Genomic DNA, 9327 nt, shown 5'->3' on the forward strand with positions numbered 1-9327 from the left:
GTGTCCTCTGAGCCAAGTGTTTGATGGAATTGTGTCTTCACTACTGGAGTCATACATTCCACCCCTCGGGGACAATCAAAGGCAGTAGAAATAGACTGTAATGTAATGGTAAATGTTTGTACAGTTCTGACCAACAACTCAAAAACTGAATCCTCATGCTGTGCATTGAATTTCCTTGTTAGATTATCTAGACACTGAGAGGGAGTACTGTCAACAAAGTGGGGAATTTTCACTAAACTACATATGCATCTTTAAAGGCTGACTGAAAATATGAAATGTTTCATGAATCTTCAGGTCACCATTGTACAGAGTCAGGCTAATCTTCTCTGCATTATTTAAATTTTAGAATATTTGTTGACAAAGCTGGCACAAATAGTGAAGATATATTTTAATTATTATAATTAATTATTTGGGACCTTCACATATGTATTCAGTGTATTCTGATCATATTGCTCACTCACTTCTCCAATTCTTACCAGGTCTACCACCATTCTCCAGCCTATTACAGCTCCAAATCCACCTTCCAGCTATCCTAAATTATTTTAACCCATTTCTTAAATATGAAAAGGCAGTTTGTTTAACTAAATACTTATGTTTCTGAGGGCATAACTGGAGAGTAGTCTAATATTTGCTGGTTTTTTTTTTCATTTTGTTTCGTTTTGATTTGTTGTGAGAGACCAGGTCTTTATGAAGCCTAGGAGGCAGGGCACTCATCACGTAGTCCATGTTGACCTACAATTGATGCTTTTCTACCTCCTACTCTCAAGTGTTCGGATCACAAGCCTGCACTTTCAATCCCAGCTTAACATTATTATAACAGAAAAAAGAAATAAACCACATATGCAAGAGACATGTTCAACAGAAATTTGTAAAACAATTGCCTAGAAAAAGGTTCAACTTTTCCTTTACAGGTAAATATTTATTAAAAGGTTGTCTTGTTTGAGGAACCATTCCTATCATATATTTTATACATTTTCTGCTAATATAAGTGTTAAGATTCATAACAAAAGTCAGAACTAGTGACATGATCCTTCTTTTTGAGGCCAGCATTATTAATATAGACAATAAACAACTTCTTTACTCAGTAATCAAGTACTTATTGAACATCTCTCAATGACACTGGTATAATTTATATACATCAAGAATAAATATGCATTGTTTCTGCTGTCATGTTTTGTAGGAGACATTATGAAGTTTGAACATAAGTATTCAGTTAATTATCATTTAAAATAAATACTATAGGAAAAGAAAGTAAAGGCCTTGAGCCACCTTGGGTGACATTGGAAGAATGAAATTATTCTCCATAAAGCTCTGTCATTGTGAGCACTAAATAATTGCAAGGACAACAGGCACAGAATTTCATTTTTGTAACTGATAAGCAGAAAGACTTACTAGGGAAACATAAACACAGATAGTCTAATACCACAAAATAATATAAAGATTAATTACAATATAGTGTTTAATTTTGTTATACATGATTAAATTATTTTTTACTCTAAACCCACATTTCATTTTACATTTTCTTTATACCATTGTTCTTTGAGAAGTTATAATATTGATGGAATTCAAAATAATACAGCAGATCCAAGTATTGAACAATAGCACAGTATATTCTTTATTCCATTGAATGACATGGTGTAAAAAATATAAAAGAGCTTTGTGAATACTTGGAAGTTGAACTTTAGGAAAGTTCTCAAAACTCCTAATTATTTTTTATTATTTTTTTAAATTTTTATTATTTAATCTTTTTTTTTTTTTTTTTTTTTTTTTTACAGTCCAGACTTTATCTCCCTCCTGGTCCACCCTCTGATTGTTCCACATTCCACACCTCCTTCCACTTACTCTGTCCCCAGGAGTATGTGCCTACCCCCTACCCCCAACCCACCACACTGTCCCACTCCCTGGGGCCCCAAGTCTCTTGAGGGTTAAGTGCATCTTCCCTGACTAAGTCCAGACTGGGCAGTCCTCTGCTGTATATGTGTTGGGGGCCTCACATAAGCAAGTACATTCTGACTCTTTGATGGTCCAGTGTTTGAGACATCTCAGGGGTCGAGATTAATTTAGACTGACGGTCTTCTTACGGGACACCCTTCTTTTCAGCTTCTTTCAGCCTTCCCTAATTCAACAACAGTGGTCAGCTGCTTCTGTCTTTGGTTGGGTGCAAATATTTGCATCTGACTCTTTCGGCTACTTGTTGGGTCTTTTGGAGGGCAGTCACGATAGGTCCCTTTTTGTGAGCACTCCATAGGCTCAGTAATAGTGTCAGGCCTTGCAACCTCTCCTTGACCTGGGTCCCATCTTGTTCCTGTTGCTGGACCTTTTTTTCCTCAGGCTCCTCTCCATTTCCATCCCTGTAATTCTTTCAGACAGGAGTAACTATGGGTCAGTGTTCTGCCTGTGGGATGGCAACCCTATCCTTCACTTGATGCCCTGTCTTTCAGTTGGAGGAGGGCTCTACAAGTTCCCTCTCCACACTGTAGGGCATTTCATCTTAAGGTTCCTCCCTTTGAGTCCTGAGAGTCTCTTCCCTCCCAGGTCTCTGGTACATTCTAGAGGGGTCCCACACATCCTCCCTCCCAAGGTGGCATGTTTCCACTCTTTCTGGTGGCCCTCAGGGCTTCAGTCCTGTTGCCCCACCCCCACACCTGATCATGTTCCCCTCTTCCCCTCCCTGTTGCCATTCTCATCTGAGTCCACTTTCCCTACCCCAGCCTACTGTGATAGCTTTCTTATCCCTCCCAAGTTGCATTGAGATACCCTAACATTGGCCCTTTCAGGTTGTTAGCCTTCTTGAGTTCTGTGGACAGTATCCTGGGAATTCTGTGATTTTTTGTTTATATACCTTATTAGTGAGTATATACTATGCTGCTAGAGCCTCTCAGAAGACAGCCTTCCTAGGCTCCTGTCTTCAAAGACAACATAAAATCAGTAAGCGTTTCATGGACTTTCACCTGGCACCTGGAAAATAAAGCTGTTAATAAGTAGAAGATGCTTCTATCATTTCAAAATTGATGAGTAGAAAGGAAACAGTTATACCTATTGGGTATGAGTTACCTCCATCAGGATGATATTTTCTAGTTCCATCCATTTGCCTGCAAAACTCATGATGTCCTTGTTCTTAATAGTTTAATAGTATTGCCCTGTGTAAATAAACTGTATTTTCTGTATCCATTCTTTTGTTGTAGGACATCTGGGTTAAATGTCATAATGTTTTTGGATCAGAACTCCAAGGGAACCACTATGCCAGAAGCCTTAAAGAACAAATGCAAGGGCATCACTGTACCAGAACCCTTATATAACAGCTGCAACTGTTTCATTTCTACTTATTAATTTTGCAATGATAGAAACATCTTCTACTTATAAACAGCTTTATTTTCCAGATGCCTGGTGAAAGTCCATGACACTCTTACTGATGTTATGTTGTCCTTGAAGACAGGAGCCTAGCATGTCTGTTCTCTGAGAGGCTCAGCCAGCAGTTGACTGAGAAAGATGCAGATACTCACAGCGACATGGACAGTGGGCGTAGGTCAGGAAACCATATGGAAGTGTAAGGGAAGTATTGAAGAAACTGAAGGGGATGGGGACCCCATAGAAAGAACAACAGTGTCAACTGACAGGAAACCCTGGGAGCTCCCATAGACTAAGCCACCAACCAAAGAGCATACATGGGCTGGTATGAGGCTTCTGGCACATACATAGCAGAGTATTGCCATGTGTGGCCTCAGTGGGAGCTTATGTTCCTAATCTTTTAGAGACTTGATGCCTCAGGCAGAATGACTGGAGGGCACCCTCTCAGCAACAAAGGGGAAAGGAGATGGAAAAATGTGAGCACCTGACTCACCAGCAAAGCAGATGCCACAACAGGATTCTTGTGCACATGTTTATTGGGAGAGCTTAATTGCAGAGGTGAAAAGACCCCCAAGCCCAGAATTGGTGCTGCTTATATAGGCCTAGGAGAGGCGTGTCTCACACCCGATTGGTTTTGCTTTCAGCACCTCATTTGCATGTCTCACATCCTATTGGTTATTCTCTCAGAACTTCACAGAACCTCATTAACATACCTCATTTACATATCTACACCTGATTGGTTATTCTCTCAGTACCTCACAGAACCTCATTAACATGCCTGGGCCAGGCAGTGACTCAGCAAAAAACTTTACTGCATATGTACACATTGGTTGTTTACCCAAACTTATGCGTGGTGGCCAGCAGTAGCCAGCGCCACCTTGTAATGGCATATGTGGCTTCCCACAGAAAAATACTGTGAGGAGAGGGATGAAGGGCAATATTTGGGATGTGGTTAAATAACTAATAATTTAATAATATTGTTTTAAATAACTAAAAAAAGAAAACGAATAGGGAATTTTCCAATTAGTCTATTCAGATAATTTTTCATAGAGAAACAGGAGCATTTGGTTATCTTACAAGAGTACTTTCCCAATTTGCTTATTTTGCTATTGTGAATAAATGTCTCCTGTAGGTTTATCTCAGACTATACTAATTAAAAATTAAAAGAATTAAAACAATATGAAAAATATGAAGGTAGACAGGAAATAGCAAGAATTTAATGATATAAGGGATTATTATCATTGAAAATGTATTTTGAGAATCAGTTCACTTTATTCAATTATTGTTTAGAATCAATTACAATTAATTGATTAGGTTGATGATGTTGGTAACTAAATAGAACACCTCATGAAAAGTGAATAAATTTGAGATTAAAATTTTGGAAAAGTGCATAAAATTATTAAGCAAAATATAAACACATATTTATATATCACAAGCCAATCTTACCTTTGATATGTCTGGCTATCTCTGTGTCTGTCTGTCTGTCTCTCTTCTTCTCTCTGCCTCTTTGTCACTTTTCTCTTTCATGCATACATTTTAAGCAATATTATACAGATAAAGACTATGTCTTTATTTATTTTTGGACAGCACCAAACATGTAGAAGCAACATCTGTTGAAACGGAATATCTTGATGTCTTAGTGCATTTTGAAATGTTTAAAAACTTATATTAAGACTGTAACTCACATCAGCAGTTGACAGCTGGTTGGCAGTTTACACTTGGCAAGTGCGCCTGACCCATCATTCTGCTTTCACAGTACCTTACCTGCCACATTGAGAGTGGCCTTCCTTCTCTTTCACAGAAAACATCTATTTTAAAGTCTCCTCCTTATGCGGATGTAAAGTGACTGAGTTCTGTAAGGCCACCTAATAAGTCTAGGATGACACCATGCCTCTACTCTAAGAATCAAAATATCATGAATGCAATAATGAAAGGAAACATACTAGATCAGAATTTTTTTTCAAGATTTGTCAAGCACTGAGTGGACACTGAAAATCAGACTCTTGTTTAAAAAAATATGTAGTTTTCTCCTATTTTCTAAAAAGCTATTCTAACAATAAGCACAATAAAGAAAAACATACAAAGATATATAAAGAACTAACTAAATATGATATTTATCCAGCTATAATATTAGACCTATATATTCTAGGAGTATCAAACATGACCATGAGTACTGAGAATCTCCAAAAAAATTCCTCTATCCTTGAAACGGCAATGCTAACAAAGTTACCTAGAACGTCTATGGCTCCAAGTGTAACCTAGATTATGAAGGTTCACGTAACAATAAGCAACCAAAGGCTTAGAGACAAAAACAAAATTCAGACATCCCTAGGGTCAAACTGCAGAGGAAAGATCTGTTCTCTTCACAACACAGCTCTCTCTAGAACAGGCCTTTTGGCACGGATGGCAGCTGGGGTAGTTGGAGCACATAACACGACTACAGGCACAAACACACATAAGTACAGCCTGCACTTCAGAAAAATTGAACAATGTAGCTAGAATAAAGGATGTTTCATATCAAAATCAATATCCTAAGTGAATTAAGTGACATTTCTTTTTTTTTTTCGATTTTTTATTAGGTATTTAGCTCATTTACATTTCCAATGCTATACCAAAAGTCCCCCATACCCACCCACCCCCACACCCCTACCCACCCACTCCCCCTTTTTGGCCCTGGCGTTCCCCTGTACTGGGGCATATAAAGTTTGCGTGTCCAATGGGCCTCTCTTTCCAGTGATGGCCCACTAGGCCATCTTTTGATACATATACAGCTAGAGTCAAGAGCTCCGGGGTACTGGTTAGTTCATAATGTTGTTCCACCTATAGGGTTGCAGATCCCTTTAGCTTCTTGGGTACTTTCTCTAGCTCCTAGGTAAAGATCCTTTCCCAATCTGTTGGTGGTCTTTTTGTCTTATTGACGGTGTCTTTTGCCTTGCAGAAACTTTGAAGTTTCATTAGGATCCATTTGTCAATTCTCGATCTTACACCACAAGCCATTGCTGTTCTGTTCAGGAATTTTTCCCCTGTGCCCATATCTTCAAGGCTTTTCCCCACTTTCTCCTCTATAAGTTTCAGTGTCTCTGGTTTTATGTGAAGATCCTTGATCCACTTAGATTTGACTTTAGTACAAGGAGATAAGTATGGATCGATTCGCATTCTTCTACATGAAAACCACCAGTTGTGCCAGCACCAATTGTTGAAAATGCTGTCTTTCTTCCAGTGGATGGTTTTAGCTCCCTTGTCGAAGATCAAGTGATCATAGGTGTGTGGGTTCATTTCTGGGTCTTCAATTCTATTCCATTGGTCTACTTGTCTGTCTCTATACCAGTACCATGCAGTTTTTATCACAATTGCTCTGTAGTAAAGCTTTAGGTCAGGCATGGTGATTCCACCAGAAGTTCTTTTATCCTTGAGAAGACTTTTTGCTATCCTAGGTTTTTTGTTATTCCAGATAAATTTGCAAATTGCTCCTTCAAATTCGTTGAAGAATTGAGTTGGAATTTTGAAGGGGATTGCATTGAATCTGTAGATTGCTTTTGGCAAGCTAGCCATTTTTACAATGTTGGTCCTGACAATCCATGAGCATGAGAGATCTTTCCATATTCTGAGATCTTCTTTAATTTCTTTCTTCAGAGATTTGAAGTTTTTATCATACAGATCTTTCACTTCCTTAGTTAGAGTCACGCCAAGATATTTTATATTATTTGTGACTATTGAGAAGGGTGTTGTTTCCCTAATTTCTTTCTCAGCCTGTTTATTCTTTGTATAGAGAAAGGCCATTGACTTGTTTGAGTTTATTTTATATCCAGCTACTTCACCGAAGCTGTTTATCAGGTTTAGGAGTTCTCTGGTAGAATTTTTAGGGTCACTTATATAAACTATCATATCATCTGCAAAAAGTGATATTTTGACTTCCTCTTTTCCATTTTGTATCCCCTTGATCTCCTTTTGTTGTCGAATTGCTCTGGCTAATACTTCAAGTAATATGTTGAAAAGGTAGGGAGAAAGTGGGCAGCCTTGTCTAGTCCCTGATTTTAGTGGGATTGCTTCCAGCTTCTCTCCATTTACTTTGATGTTGGCTACTGGTTTGCCATAGATTGCTTTTATCATGTTTAGTTATCGGCCTTGAATTCCTGATCTTTCCAAGACTTTTATCGTGAATGGGTGTTGGATTTTGTCAAATGCTTTTTCTGCATCTAACAAGATGATCATGTGGTTTTTGTCTTTGAGTTTGTTTATATAATGGATTACATTGATGGATTTTTGTATATTAAACCATCCCTGCATCCGTGGAATAAAACCTACTTGGTCAGGATGGATGATTGCTTTAATGTGTTCTTGGATTCGGTTAGCGAGAATTTTATTCAGGATTTTTGCATTGATATTCATAAGAGAAATTGGTCTGAAGTTCTCTATATTTGTTGGGTCTTTCTGTGGTTTAGGTATCAGAGTAATAGTGGCTTCATAAAATGAGTTGGGTAGAGTACCTTCTACTTCTATTTTGTGAAATAGTTTTTTCAGAACTGGAATTAGATCTTCTTTGAAGGTCTGATAGAACTCTGCACTAAACCCGTCTGGTCCTGGGCTTTTTTTGGCTGGGAGACTATTAATAACTGCTTCTATTTCTTTAGGGGATATGGGACAGTTTAGATGGTCTACTTGATCCTGATTTAACTTTGGTACCTGGTATCTGTCCCGAAATTTGTCCATTTCGTCCAGGTTTTCCAGTTTTGTTGAGTATAGCCTTTTGTAGAAGGATCTGATGGTGTTTTGGATTTCTTCAGGATCTGTTGTTATGTCTCCCTTTTCATTTCTGATTTTGTTAATTAGGATTTTGTCCCTGTGCCCTTTAGTGAGTCTAGCTAAGGGTTTTTTCTATCTTGTTGATTTTCTCAAAGAACCAACTCCTCGTTTGGTTAATTCTTTGAATAGTTCTTCTTTTTTCCACTTGGTTGATTTCACCCCTGAGTTTGATTATTTCCTGCCGTCTACTCCTCTTGGGTGAATTTGCTTCCTTTTTTTCTAGAGTTTTTAGATGTGTTGTCAAGCTGCTAGTATGTGCTCTCTCCCGTTTCCTCTTGGAGGCACTCAGAGCTATGAGTTTCCCTCTTAGGAATGCTTTCATTGTGTCCCATAGGTTTGGGTACGTTGTGGCTTCATTTTCATTAAACTCTAAAAAGTCTTTAATTTCTTTCTTTATTCCTTCCTTGACCAAGGTATGATTGAGAAGAGTGTTGTTGAGTTTCCACGTGAATGTTGGCTTTCCATTATTTATGTTGTTATTGAAGATCAGTCTTAGGCCATGGTGGTCTGATAGGATACATGGGACAATTTCAATATTTTTGTGTCTGTTGAGGCCTGTTTTGTGACCAATTATATGGTCAATTTTGGAGAAGGTCCCGTGAGGTGCTGAGAAGAAGGTATATCCTTTTGTTTTAGGATAAAATGTTCTGTAGATATCTGTCAGGTCCATTTGTTTCATAACTTCTGTTAGTTTCACTGTGTCCCTGTTTAGTTTCTGTTTCCACAATCTGTCCATTGATGAAAGTGGTGTGTTGAAGTCTCCCACTATTATTGTGTGAGGTGCAATGTGTGCTTTGAACTTTACTAAAGTATCTTCAATGAATGTGGCTGCCCTTGCATTTGGTGCATAGATATTCAGAATTGAGAGTTCCTCTTGGAGGGTTTTACCTTTGATGAGTATGAAGTGTCCCTCCTTTTCTTTTTTGATAACTTTGGGTTGGAAGTCAATTTTATCCGATATTAAAATGGCTACTCCAGCTTGTTTCTTCAGTCCATTTGCTTTGAAAATTGTTTTCCACCCTTTCACTCTGAGGTAGTGTCTGCCTTTTTCCCTGAGATGAGTTTCCTGTAAGCAGCAGAATGTTGGGTCCTGTTTGTGTAGCCAGTCTGTTAGTCTATGTCTTTTTATTGGGGGATTGAGTCCATTGGTATTAAAAGCTATTAAGGAAAAGTAAT

At 38.2% G+C, this 9327-nt stretch overlaps 1 non-coding gene across 1 annotated transcript; it reads right to left on the minus strand.

Annotated features, from left to right (window-relative positions):
- Positions 1-264: 264 nt before the first annotated feature.
- On the minus strand, positions 265-372 carry Gm22605. Its single transcript, XR_003955455.1, has one exon. It is a non-coding gene; the product is annotated as a U6 spliceosomal RNA (small nuclear RNA).
- Between the last annotated feature and the right edge of the window lie 8955 nt (positions 373-9327).

The sequence above is a fragment of the Mus musculus genome, chromosome 4, assembly GCF_000001635.26.
Source record: "Mus musculus strain C57BL/6J chromosome 4, GRCm38.p6 C57BL/6J".
Lineage (NCBI taxonomy): Eukaryota > Metazoa > Chordata > Mammalia > Rodentia > Muridae > Mus > Mus musculus.